Source organism: Nothoprocta perdicaria, unplaced genomic scaffold (genome assembly GCF_003342845.1).
Source record: "Nothoprocta perdicaria isolate Ctin4 unplaced genomic scaffold, notPer1 scaffold_4, whole genome shotgun sequence".
Lineage (NCBI taxonomy): Eukaryota > Metazoa > Chordata > Aves > Tinamiformes > Tinamidae > Nothoprocta > Nothoprocta perdicaria.
Genome location: NW_020455643.1, coordinates 7,262,505 through 7,273,807, shown reverse-complemented (window position 1 = coordinate 7,273,807; position 11,303 = coordinate 7,262,505). Strand labels below are relative to the sequence as shown.

General features: G+C 50.3%; 1 long non-coding RNA gene across 3 annotated transcripts in view; it reads right to left on the bottom strand.

Annotated features, from left to right (window-relative positions):
* Window positions 1-11,303, bottom strand: part of LOC112952516 — a 104,199-nt gene that overhangs the window by 20,451 nt on the left and 72,445 nt on the right. The gene's annotated exons all lie outside the window — the stretch shown is intronic.

Here is an 11,303-nt window from a genome sequence, read left to right as displayed (position 1 = left end):
TTCCACCCACGCTAAGAGACAAAACAAGAAATACCATAAAGGTCAGTGGTGAAAGGATGAGTCCCTTCCCACAGCGGAAGGTTTGCAACCCTGATTCAGTGAATCTGGATTTCTGTTTCATGGAATTTCGAGACCAAACAATTTGGTGATCAAGACCGGGACATTTAAGGCTTTAATCAACCGAGCTTTTGAATAGTAAAAGAAAGAAAGAAAAAAAGAAAAGTCTTGGCTGTGGGGCCGCAGCCCCCGGTCTTGGAGGCCCCGCAGGCGGGGGAGGCGCCCCCCGGGTGGGGACATCAAGCCCCAGCACCTGCCCTAGGACCCCGCAGCGTCCAGCGGCTTGATCTCGGTCTGGACAGTGGTGGAAGGACAGAGGGGACCTTCAGTGCGCTCGGTGCAGAAATGGGTTTAGCTGCAGTTGTCCCGAGCGTTTGTTTAGGTCAAAACGGAATACAGAAAGGAGGGAACATCCAGTATTTGGTATCTGGACCTCGTCTTCTGACCCCCTCCGAGGGGCTGCGCGCCCCCCCSAGCTCCTGTCCCGCGGCCGAGCAGCGGCGCGTATCAAAGCCCGCATTGTTCGGCGCCGGGCGCAGTGCCGGCCGCGCGCGCAGCGGCCCCGCTCCGGCTCCCCTCGGTCAAAGTTTTCCAAATCAACCACTTTCCAACAGAACAGCCTTGGAGAGGTGGGGGGAAGCATCGGGAGGGGACAGGGCTCAGCTGTCCCCATGGACTCCCCCTCCAGGGCAGTCAGGTTGCTTCGAGAGCAGGGCAGAAAGCCGCGCAGTGCCCGGGCTGAGCAGTGGCGCGTTGCGCGCGAATGCGCGCAGGGGGTGGGGAGGCGGCCCCCATTAATCCTCCCGCCAGGGAACCGCGCTACGTCCCCCGCGGAGCCTCCCGAGGGGACTCGAGGGCAGCAGAGCGGGCGAGGACGGGGGCAGCGGGAGCCTCAGGGCAGCGGGGAAGGGGCGCCCGGGGCCGGGGGAGGCGCCGGGTCCCGGCACTTTCCATCTTCACCCGCCGGGCGCAACTCGGCTGCCAAGCGCTGCTAACGCGGCGCTGCGCCCATCTGCGCGGAGGGAGCAACAGAGCGGGCCCCTCGGGCACCCCCCGGCCCCCCGGCCCCGTCCCGCGGCGGGGGTGAGCGCCGCTAATGCGGGGCGCAGGCTCGAGCCCGCCAGCTGAGGGGCCGGGTAACAGCGAGGCGGGGGGGGGCATTTGCGGCTGGAAGATTTAGGTTGTTGCTAGGATGTGAGAACAAAAAATCTTCAATAAGTCGGGGAGAGGGGGAGGCCCGGGCAGGGGGGAGGGAGGGGGTTATAAGGTTTGTCACAGGGAAAAGTGCAGACATCTGCTGGAACTTCCATATCTAAGCTGTTCATTTACAGGAGCCAACTTCTGAAATCTCCACAATTAGATCTGCATTGTTCTTTCTCAACAACACTGCCTAGAAAGAAAAGGTCTTCTCTGTCGGGGCCAATCCAACGAAGCGTTTGACGTTATTAAATAATAAAGCGATTGTGATTTACATTGTTGTTCAGAAAAAGGGCCAATTATCCACTGTTATGTTGCCATAAAGATCATATTAACTCGAATTAGTAATCAAACAATATGCTAGCCTTAAAAGTATAGAGGGGACAACGCGACTGGTCTTGTCGCATCCTCACTTTTCCTTGTAAATGCAAAAGCACAAATACGCTTGAAAGAGGAGCATAAACTTCATCCTTAACGGGAGGAAAACAAAACAAACAAACAAACAAAAAAGTGAGAGAGGTACAAGCATTCGCGATTAAAGGTCCCCCCGTGTTGATTGTTTTCGATTAATCCCAAACCACCCAAATCTCATATTGATTTTCTGTTTACAAATCAATTCATTCCCCTAAAAAAATACCGCAAAAAAAATACTCCATGGTGCTTTGTGAAGGAGGGTGATGGGKTTTTTTCCTCTTAGATTGCTTTTAGGGTTGGGATGGGGGAGGTTTTTGTTGTCGTGTCTTTCGGAGCAATGTTTTTAAAATATCCTTTAAAAAGACGTTTGAGCTCAAGACGAGAGCTTCAACCGCCACACAAACGCAAACGCGGGCTCATCCTCGCACCCGAGCAGATTTGCTCTGCCCTAATCAAATAATTATTTTTTTATTGGAGCAGTTATTAGGTTTATAACTCATTCGCCACTTAAATTTGTGCACCCAAGCACGGCGATCTAAATAGGCTGGAGCTGCCCCTTGGGTGCGGCGTGTGCGCGCGCGGATTAACCGCGGCCGCGGGGAGGCGGGAAGCAGCCCCGGGCGGCGCGGGGGGTGGGGGGGACAGCGCTGTGCACGTCCCCGTCGCCGACCGCATGTGACACCCGCGACGCGACGGTCCCCGAGCGGAGCCACCAACTTGGCCGCTTCGCAGCTGGGCAGAGCTGGGGGGCTGAGACTTGTGGCGAGAAACGAGGCGCCGGCGGGCGATGCGCGTGTCCCCTCCCGGCAAGGAACGGGCGGCAGCGCCACGGCGCGAATCAGCCCCCAAACAAAGTGTAACCGATCCCTACTTTTTAATATAGACGCGTCGATATTATCTGTTCTCTCATATGCAGACGAGTCCCGTTCTTTTGTGCTCGGGATGACAAGATCTGACCCCTGCAAACGCGCTGCAGGCACTTGCTGGAGCCCAACTATTATTTCTAATGTCATTTATTGCGAACGCGTTTTGTTATCAGCCGGGGTTGGCGGGGGGAGTTTACTTGGAGCTCAGGTAATAGCTGGTTCGCTGTCAGCTTCTCCCGTTTAGCCGCGCTGAGGCAAAGAGCGGCTTTGCCAGAGTGGTGCAGGAGCTGATGCTGTTTGTTACCGCGACTAGCGGGAAAAAAAAAACTTTCGTAGCAACATTTATAGGTATATATTAATGCAAGCAAGGAGCAATTTCCTCGAAGAGCGAGTCCATCGCGATAACGAGTTTGTCTCGGGGGGGCTCCGGTCCCAGTGCCCGACGGGACGCGCAGGAGGCAGCGGCGCCGCGAAGGAAACGAATAAAACTTGAGGAACCAGGAGCAGCCACCTCCGAGAGAGCGCGGAGAAGACGAAAAGGTGGGGAAGAAAAGGATGGAAAAATGCCAAGGGAAAAAAAAAAAAAAAAGACAAAATCAAAACCAAAAACTATCTGCGCCGAATTAATTCGAAGGTATTTTTTTTTATCCGTGTGCAGGGATAATGTATTAAGCCAAAAAGGAGACAGGTTATCTCTAAACAGGATTAATATGCGTTCGTGTATAGGATTAGACCATCTCATCCAGTTAAAACAGTGGTTCTCCTCCTCCGCACACCGTTTTATTATATATATATTTAAAAACTTTCTCCATTAGGAGCAGTTGGAAAATACATTTTATTAATCGAGGTTTCTTTCTTTTTTTTTTTTCACTCAAATTCAACTGATGTCTCTGAAAGAGCTGCCTTGTAAGGAAACGGGCCATTTAAAAAAAATGTGATCAAAACAGACCTGTCTTCAGAGAGAGCACAGCAGATTTAAATGTTGGTCAAAAGGAGTCACAACTGGTTCATTAAAAGCAAACCCTAACTAGTGCTAATGTATAGCCATTTTGTGAGCTCAGGACTGTGGAAAGAGGCGAAAAAAAAAGTCTGAGAGTGTGAGCTGATGCCGTGCTGGCTGGCAGTGTGTGGTCTATTGTAGGGAATGTGCTTTTTCCACTGAACAGAGAGCCCCCCTCTTTTATTCCCCAGCTCTACTGCACCTGCACTGGATCAGGGAGCTACTGCCATTCACCACATCAACAGAGAAGACATCTCTGACAGCACTCAATTCATTACATTTCTTCCTGCTTTTCAAACCAACACACACACACACACACACAAAAAAAAAAAAAAAAAAAAAAAAAAAAAGTATTGCCAATCAGTGTCGGGGGGGCAGGGAAGAAATCTTACAATACTTTATATTCGCAACTCATTTTGGATTTCATTAGTCAGAAAACTCACTTTCTGCCATTTACAACTCTTTTCTCTTCTCTTCTCTTTTCTTTTCTTTTCTTTTCTTTTCTTTTCTTTTCTTTTCTTTTCTTTTCTTTTCTTTTCTTTTCTTTTCTTTTCTTTTCTTTTCCTCTTTCTCTCCCTTTTCTCTCCCTATGTCTCTCGTTAAGGAACCGCTGGAAGAGGCAGCCGGTGCAAGGGCCGCTCCCCCCGGGCTCTCCCCGCGAGCAGGGGCTGCAACGAGGGGGGAAACTTCGCCAGGGCCCCCCGGAGCAGCCGGTGAATGGAGCAAGCGGCGGCTGCGACCTGCCCCGGCAGAGCAGCGGGGTTATTCATAATTCATGGTAGCAAAGCAAGCTGCTCTCGGGAGACCGGGAAGAAAGAGACGGCCAAAAGGAGACCGAAAAGTGTCCCTAAACATTTCAGACAGTTTTGTCCCGTGGTTTTGCTCCGGGTCTCCTTCGCAGGGAACGCGAGAGGGCTAGGAAGGGTTCAGTGCCACAAAGGGAGGGGACGCGCGTACCAATGTAACCCGGGGAGAAAGTTGTTGCAAACAAAACTTTTCTAAGGGGACTCCAGGGATTTTTTCTTTTTCAGAAGTATTTGCAAGCAAAAGAAACCTAGCCGAGGGGTTTGGGTTAAGGTATTTGATCTTGCCGGTCCAGACATCTAATTAGAGTGGCCTCAGCGATTGAAATGGTGTTAATTCCCATTGTTGCCCTCGCAAATCACTCGGCCCTCCACCGCTGGGTGACTCTCATTTTCAAAATAATAATRATTTTTAAAAATATATAAACCGAAAAAAAAAATCTTTCCTCTCTTCAATTCATTTTCTCCTACTACGAGAGAAAAAAAGCAAACACTCCTGGATAACTTATTTTCCTCAGGCCCTGGCAAAGAATCACACTCACAGTGGGACTTGGGCAGAAATAAAGCATGGAGGGCTCTTGATTACCACAATAGTGGAAGGAAATCCAGGTGCATGGGTTCGAGGGTAATGTGTGTATCGATAAGACAGACCCCGTTGCACCGGATTAATCTATCGGATCCCCGGCACCGGAGCCAGGGCGGGTGGTGCTTGTGCGACACGGGGCCGGGAGGACCGCGGAGCGACAACTCGCGGGAAGGCGCGAGGAAGTCAGATTGTCCCTTTTTAAGCGAAAACTAATAATTTCATAACTGATTCGCATTCAATCTGGCGCCAGTGACGTCACGGGGCATTAGCATACGAGGAGGGATGCGGGCGGTGTGGCTGAGCTTGATAAGGTGCCTCCTGAGGAATTCGCTGCTTGTTTTAATACATTAATTATTTCTCTGCCTTCCGCGAAGCTTCGTCGTTTGCAAGAGCTTAAAGGAGCCACCGTTGCTCGAAAGGCCGCGGGGGCGCGTCCCGCACCTCCTTCCGCGGCCCCSTCTGCTCGCCCGCGGCGCGGAGCCTGCGCGGCCCCGGCGGGGCGCGGGCACGTTGATTTCGGGTCCATTTCGGATTGATTTCGGATTAACCACGAGGCAACCGGCGGGGTCCGGAGTACGCGCATCGCTCCTGGTCTGGGGACCCCGCGCGCCCCCTGAATGAGCGTGGCCGCAGGACGGGGCAGCGGGCGGGTGCCCGGCACGGTTTGTGTCGAGGTGTCCGTGTGTTCTCCCGCTCCAGGGCGCCCCAGGCCGCTCTCCCACACCCGCTGCGACCCCTGCGTAATTAAACATGATTTTCTGCAATAAATTAAATTAAATTAAAAAAAAATCGTGGCAGTGCAGAGTGCCCGTCGGGTCGGGACCGCTCGCAGGGGGCCTGGGTATGAGCCCGGGGGGCTGCGGGTCCCGGAGCCCCTCGCTGCTCGGCCCGGCACCGTCTTTCGCCTCCTTGGGGACGCCCCGCGAGGGCAGCAGCAGTCTCTCATTTTTCTTTTTCTTATTTTTTTTTTCCCTCAAGGGTAGAGGAGTGGGGCACAAACAAAACAAATAGAAAGCCTGGAAGAGAAACAATTTCAAAAAAAGAAAGAAAGGAAAACGAAATAGTAATAACTAGAAGCAAGGTTGTCCGCGTCGCAGCAGGGCTGCGAGGCGACACCGCAGGTCCCAGAGGGCAACTGCGCCACCAACTTGCCCGTCGCAACCGGGCCCCGCTGTCCCCGTGGCGGGACCCCCCGGCCCAGCTCCTGCGGAAAGGCCTCCTCTATGCGGGTTATTCCGCCTGGGAATCCGCGCTCCTTCCCCTGCCATAAATGTCCGAGCTGATCTCCCTAGGAACGTTTCCAAATTATAATGAGGAATTACAGCTCTTTTCGGTGCGTCCCCTCCCCCAGCGAGCACAGGCGCACACAGTCACACACGCACAGTCACACACACGCACAGTCACACACACGCACAGTCACACACGCGCACGCACAGGGTTTCAACCACAGCAAATCTGCGATGGGCTTCAGCAGCAGAGCTTATAGAAATCCCGTCAAAGCGCCGCGGGTTTTTGTGGTGCTCTTGTATTTTCTTCTCCTGCAACTCGTCTCCCGCAAAGGTTCCGCATCTGCGGGCCAAGAGCGGGGCCCGGAGCCTCTGGCCCGGGGGCGAGCGCGGGCCCCGCGACCCCCGGCGGCGCCGTGCGCGGGGCGCGGAGCATCGCCCCGGCGCAAACCGCCCGGTCTGCGACTGCGAGAACTGCATAAAAATAGAATAATAAAACAATAATAAAAATAATAAATGCAAGCCTCCCCCGAACTCACTTCAGCGCTGCATCTCCTGGCCAAGCGGACTTGATGCATCACTAGCAAAATAGTACCGAACTTATGGAAATTCCCTCGTGCCATCTTTCAGGAAAAAAAAAAAATCTGTTTTTAATTACAAATCAAAAAAAAAAAAAAAAACTTAAAAAAAAAACCAGTGCTGCTAACTAGCAGGCGATCAAACCGCAATCAAACTTCAATCTCTGAGCAGTTAGCTATAAACTGTCAGCAATTGAAAAGTAAACCTGGTGCACACAAAGGCTCTGTTTAATTTTCTTGTTGTAATGGCTCTAAATGAGGACCCCATCACTATGCAGTTAAGCGGTGTTGCTTGTCCCCCTGAGGCGCTGATCAGTTCTTTTTAATGTGAGAAAACTGGCAGCTCGAAGCCCGTCAATGGAGCTCCCACAACAAAAGTCCTGAAAAGCTGAATGAATTGGGTTTGTAATTACTGCTTCCCTCTCCCCCCTTGCAGCTTATCTCTTATTCATTCAACATATATTATTGTCACCTAATCGCACACTCCCAACATTTTTTTTTTTAGTATCTACTACTGCGGACATGTTTGTTGTAGAAATTAAACAAAATAACCCTCCCTTCTCTCGCCTAACCCCCCCACCAAAGACAAAAAATGTTGAAACCACCGTGTCAAGCGAGGCAGACTGGGTTTTAAACCGTCAAGATTAGGCTTCCCCGTGATCTATATGTCAGCACTTCGAGCACATCCTCGCAAATCTCGCGTGCACTAAAGCATGCATTAGATTTTAATATTTGAGTTAGATCAGGGTTTAAATGAGTGAAGTGTATCTAATCAGGCCTATCAGTAATGGGCCTCTTTCTTTCAGTGGGACCTATATTATATACTACTTAAATTGCTGAGCTATCAACCTGCTGTCGGGATACAGATACACGCTCCTGCTGCACGTTGGGCAGGAGGGATGGATATTATGGGACAAAATGCCGTTGCGAGGATGATCCAGAGCCCCTCACGTCTGACACGTGAAGATTTGGGTCTCCTCGAGAATAAAATGGCGTTTTCAGCCCCAAAAGAGCTGCGGGCGGGCGGCGGGAGCGGGGACTCTGCCCGCGCCCCCGCCGCAAGAGCTGCCGCTTGCGGGAATAAGTACAGCTATTACAACCAAATCTACTAACAGTCTAAATAATTAATTGAACCATTGCTCTTTGACCCTTGGAAAGTCCAGTAGGGACCCGTTTGTAGTAATAATACCCCCGAATGAGCCCTTGTCAAATATTCATTTAGTGGTTAATGTGAGCGATTTCCCCCTGGGACAGTCTGTAATACCAGCTTCCCAGCTTTGGCAAGAAACCCTGCTAATCTACCTCTCCAGTTCCGCAAAATATTTTAACACCCCGGTCCTTAAAAAGCCGTAAAAAAAGAAAAAAAATCACAGGGGAAACTATAATCTCATCCTCGGGTTCATTCCGGCTCTGGAGAAGGTTAGTGAAACGTTACACTAACCCTCCCGGAGCGAACAAGCCCTGCGCCGCGAGCGCGGAGCGGTGGGCGAGAGGCAGGAGATATGGAGAGACCCAAAGGTCTCCAATAATCCAAGGGAAAATACGGGCACCAGCTCTGCCACCCACTTCAGCCGCCCTAAAGCGCGACCSAGCCAAACGCCTTAGGTGTAAATGGGATTATTTAATGTCTTTAATTTAAAATTAGCAATGGACAATGGCGTTCTTCCAAGGAAGCCTTTAAAAAATAAAGTCATTCAGCTGCACATGCAAAAAAGCATGGTTATCCTCTCTAAATAGATAAACATATAAATAGATGCATGGAAGGATGGATGGGTGGATGTAAGGAATCCGTCCAAGGGAGATCAAGTTTCAATAACATGTATTTTACATCATACTCCGCAATTTAAGCTTAAACAAATTGCCAATAAAAAAAAAAAGAAAAAGAAAAAAAAAAGTTGCTGAATGCACTCAGCTCGACAATGGGGCTTAGCGCCTTTTGTTTAATTGCCCTCCCTCTCCGTCTCCACGAGAGCTGAGAAAGGACCAACATCTCCAGCTACCCCCCCTCAAATATTTCCGTCAGCTCTTCAAAAAGGGCCTAGGTTTTATCTCTGTTAATTGGCTAAGATTCGCTAAAAAAAAAAAAAAAAAAAAAAAAAAAAGGAATCGTGACATCGATTGGGCCTTTATCCTAAGCTTTGCCCCCGTTTTCATTCATTCCTTCTTTTATGTATATATATATATACACATATATGTTTTTTATTTTCTCCCCAGCTAGGCAAGCGGGAGCAGGGAAGTGCTCATTACCACGTGAATAATCCCTACATGCATCACAAACCCTATACGGCTCTGAGAAAAAAAAATGTATTACTTTTTGCATTAATGTGAGGGGGAAAAGAAGAATAAAGAAAAAAATATCGTAAATGTTGGGGACCTGCGGTGACCGCAGCGCTACGCAAGTCCCGCGACGGCGCAGATACACAAGGGACAAAGGGAACTACCTCCACGGCGAGCGGCCCGACTCCGCATCCCCGGGAGCGGCAAATTCAGTTTCCACGCGGCCACCGGGCACCGAGCCTGGCGCCCAGGGCCGCGCCTGGCAAATCGCGCGAGCAGCCACGTAACTTTTTTCTTTTGGGGGTGATTTCCCCACCATCACCTTCTTCCTCCCTGAGCTGAAGTGCAACCCGGCTACCGAAACCAAAAGCGGCGAGAGGAAAGTGGGGCCCCACTCGGCCCCGCTCCGCGCAATCCCCGCGCTCCTCTCCTCGCACCGAGCACCGTTGCCCCCCGTTCACACGCTTTTCGTCCTGCTGCCACTCGCCATGTCCCTACGCGCGTTCCCCGCCAAAATCCTAGGCCTTCACACCGCTCCGCTGCCCCCCGCGCCGCGGCCGCGCAGCTTCCGCGACGGCTCGTGCCAGTACAAGGGTACAGATTGCAACCGTACCTGCGCGCCTGCGGAGCTCTCCTCTATTTGGGGGGCGCCGCCGCTTCTCGTGGGGGCCGCGACCGGCTGCTGGGACGCTCCGAATTGAGGCTACACCGCGCTGGCAAGTTAAGAAATATGGTTCAAGACAGAGCTGTGAAGTGCGAAACTCTCTSACATTTGGCTTGTTTTTAGGTTTCAAATTCCGCTTTTCTCGCTGCTCCCGGCCGAGCCCCCCGCCGCCCCTCGCGCTGTCCCAAAGCGGCGGCACAAAGTTTGGGAGCCCCAAAGCGAAGGGAGGAGCTGGCACCTGGCTTAGCCCGGCGGCACGGAGCAGCGGAGAAGGGAAAGAAGGGAAGGAGGGAGAAGAAGAGGAAAGGAAAGAGAGAAATTGCAAAGGCTCGAGACGCGCAGCCAGGACGACCGGGCCCTCTCACCGCGCCTCGGCTCCGCGCTGCCCTGCGGCCCGGCCGCGGCCCCGACGAGGCAACAAGTGGTCCCCGAGGGCGAGTCCGAGCCGTCCTGCTCGCCCATCCGCGCGCTCCAGCCGCGGGAAGGTGATCTGGAAGAGACCGGGGTCCTCCGCGCTCACGTTCCCGCCGCGCAGCCACCGCCGGTACCACCTTAGAGCGACCTTACTTTAAACAGAGCTATAAAAATATATAGTACATGTTATATACATACATACACTGCATTATTTATACTACTCGGTTGCCCACAACGATACCACCTTCCACTGCATGAGTTGTTAAAAAAAAAATCTTGCGTTACAAAAAATAAATCCAAGACTCAAACGTAACTTCAGTGTCCATATGTCAAAAATTTATTTATCTCAAACTGTGCATAATGGAGTAAAAACTTAACTTGGATATGTACCTGTTATAAGGATGGTATTAGTTCAAATATATACATGGACTGTCGGCAGACTGATTTCAAATGATACAGAGCCGAATCTTTAAAATACAACTACGGAAAATGAGGAAAAAAAAGAACTTAAAATATCATCACAATAAATTTACAGAAATATTACAAACCATAAGAAAATATTTCAAACACAGTAATTTCAGGTTGGTATTTTTCCTTTTTTTTTTTTCTTTTTCTTTTCTCTGATCAGGATGGAGTCTGGAAACAAAGTTATTATAAATTAACAAACGGCATGTGAACCTGCATGGCAATTTTTGCTTTTTTTTTTAAAAAAAAAAGATAAGTAAAAAAAAAGAATTTAGTAGAATCTAAACGTTTGCCCTTTTATAGCAAACCAAGCTCATGGTTTGCGCGTACTCACCCTACTTTTTGCCTTTTGTACAATTTCTAAACAATTTATATGTCCAAATGCTGCAAAATAATTTCCTCTCCTTCTGCAGCTGCTAGAAATTCAGCTGCCAAAGCCGCAATGTTCCAAGTATACTCTATTTTTAAAAAATAATTGGCAAATCCTCGAGTTTGTTTTTTTCCCCCTCTCTATATTACCAGCGGACATTCTGATTGCCATGTTTATTTTGATAAATACTGTACAAAAGTTGCCTGCAAATATTAAAACATTTTTTCCTCTGCGCTCTTTGAGTCTAGCTCTAAATATTATCGGCGAAGACTTTCGCGAACTTTCTGCAAAGCTCCCACCGTTTTCACTAGAACTTTTTAAAAGTTTTGTGTAGTTGCTTCCCCTCCACGATCTATACAAGTTCCTTGTCGTGTTTATCCCCCCCC